A 2,670-nucleotide genomic window follows, 5' to 3' on the forward strand; every position below is an offset into this window, starting at 1 on the left:
TCCAATTATGCACTGCATCTGAGGTTTATTGCATATCAATGGTATCTCAACAAAACTGATTAGAAAAAAGAAAAATAGATGTTATACTCACTGCCATCGAGTCAATGCCAGCTCACAGCCACCCTATAGGACAGGGTAGAACCACCTACCCCCTTTGAGTTTCTGAGACTCCAACTATTTATGGGAGTAGAAAGCCCCATCTTTCTCCTGAGGAGTGGTTTCAAATTGTGCACCTTGACAACCACAGCTCAGCTGATTACGGCACCACCAGGCTCACCTGAGACACACAAGGTACTCCTGTAAGGAACTCATCAAACAGAGCCAGCCTTGGGTCAGATGTAATTTGGTATTTGAGAAATAAATTCTATAGCTTCTTGGCCTTTTGGCTAAGATCAAGTGTAGAAATAAATTCTGTAATAATTTTGCGATTGCAGAAAGATGGGGGGGAGAAACCCACAAAAGTATAAAGTCGCTTTTGTTACTTTTAGTTTGTAAAGTTAGAAAATCGCAGTCGAAAGTAAAGCTGTTCTCGAGTGCTTTGGCCAAGACCAGGCATGTGTATCGTCCTAATAATTACATTATGGTGTTAAATCAACCTTTCAACAATACCTTGCAATTCAACTAGCAGGCGGCAAGGCAACCAAATTGCACACGCTATTTCATTTTTTATGAGTAAGAAGTACTGGGAACTTTCAAACCGGAATGGGACATATTGATGGCTTTAATTATGTTAGGGCTGGGCTTGTGTTTCGCTTAAGCGTACACATGGAATTTAAAGTAATGTTTGAGCCCCTGGAATGTATTTATTTTTCCTGACATTTTCATTAATGCCAAGACAATGGCTTCTAGAGTTGACAGCATCTACCTTTTTTCCCTCCTTGCTGCTAGCATGTCAGTACAATAGCTCAACTACGAAGGTCTTTTAATTTCACGTTTTAAAAATCTTAAATCTAATCTGTTTAAGTGACTCGGTTCATCATGCCTGCTCTCATTCAGCCACAATCATAAACTGCAAAAATATTGGGATAATGTGCTTTCTGGTATACACTGGCTAGCAGGATTGGTGAGGTTCAGGCTTAGGGATTGTGATGTTGAAGTGTAAATTAGCAAGCAGCCCATGGTTTACATAATTCTCGGTTTACTTCTAGACAGGATTCCTAGCAAAGGTTTCAAGGTCAGCGCTGGGTTCCTCCCTTTTGTTTTATGGGAGTCCTGCAGCTTTGGGTCTGTCCAGGTAATATCATGAGGGGTGGTTTCTTCGTGCCTGGGAGATGGGTCAAACCCAGCGCTACCTGTGGACCTTAGGGCTCTGAATACAAAAATCCAATTAAATATTGACTAGGAATCCATGTACATAAGAATGCTTGATTTTTGGAGAAAAAGATAGAAAGAGATGACTGTGAAAATAGCAATGCTATAAAAGATGATGTGCATGAAGGCTTAAATTATAAAATTTTTCTGTTCAAAGGAGATGAGTTAGAGAATTTTAGCACTATCAGACACTATAGACTCATTAAATCTCACATCTTTTTTTTTAACCTAGAGAGGAAACAGCCCCAGAAAGCTTCAATAATTCTTGTTTGCGCCCCAGCTCAGACGTAGTAGCGCCAAAGCCAGGCCCAGTGTCAATCAGCTACCAGCCCAGTCCTTCATTTACCATCACTGCCTTCCCTCCTCTGGAGCTGGGCACCCAGGGAAGGTTTCACAGTCAGATTTGAGTCAGGCTTTAGAGGGTGTGGTAGAGTCCCATTGAAGGCCCTCAGGACAGTTGTCGGGTGGGGCACTATCCATGCCTAGTTGATGTCTTTCCTATGGAGACCCAAGACTTCCTCCTGGCCCGGAAGACACTCTGAGCCAGTGGTGGGATTCTTACAGGCCGAGAAATGGAAATGCTGGTGTGTTGGAGACTCGCACCTTGCTCCCCAGGGTTTGGGGTGCTTTCACACCTCTGGATCTACTGTCCCGATAGGCGGTTTCGTTGTGTCAAGCACTTTAAACCCAGGGCAACCCTGTGGGGGCTCGACTCAGATCCACAGCCGGCACTTCAAGGGCTGGTCACAGCAAGAATCCTCAGCGTGGCTACAGTCTGGACCGGGACTGGCTTACTGTTTTTTGTGTGACTTTGGGACATTTACTTAAGAGCTCCCGAATAAGGTGGAGCGTGTGATGAACGTTCAGTATTCTAACCAAGAGGGTCTGAGCCCCCTGCATCCCTGAGTCTATCCCCGGGGCAATCTCACTGAGGACCTTGTAGCCTTGGGTATCATTTCCTCCATGTTCTTCCTAATTGCAGCAAAGTCAAAGAAGAAATAAGCAAAGTGAACTTGGGCCCTGAGCTGTCACAGAAAAAGCCTTCCTGGAAAACCAGGTAGGGCCCATACAGCCCTCTGCAAGCCACTCGAATGACAGACTGCTAACCATTGTCGGGGTCTGAAGCACCTTCTCCAACAACAGCTCCTCATGTGGCCCACCACAAGTCTCAGAAGCCCAATCGCCAAGATCCGTCCTTCTGAATTCTGACCCTGCTTTCAAGTCATTCCGTATGCTTTAAGGATATATGTGTGTTGCCACATGCATCTTAAGGAGCCTTGGTGGCATGGGGGTTAAGCATTAGGTTGCTAACCACAAAGTCAGAATTTCAAAACCATCAGCACCTCCAAGGGAGGAAGA

This window comes from Echinops telfairi, unplaced genomic scaffold (assembly GCF_000313985.2).
Source record: "Echinops telfairi isolate 266 unplaced genomic scaffold, ASM31398v2 ScPeMD7_7474;HRSCAF=8512, whole genome shotgun sequence".
Lineage (NCBI taxonomy): Eukaryota > Metazoa > Chordata > Mammalia > Afrosoricida > Tenrecidae > Echinops > Echinops telfairi.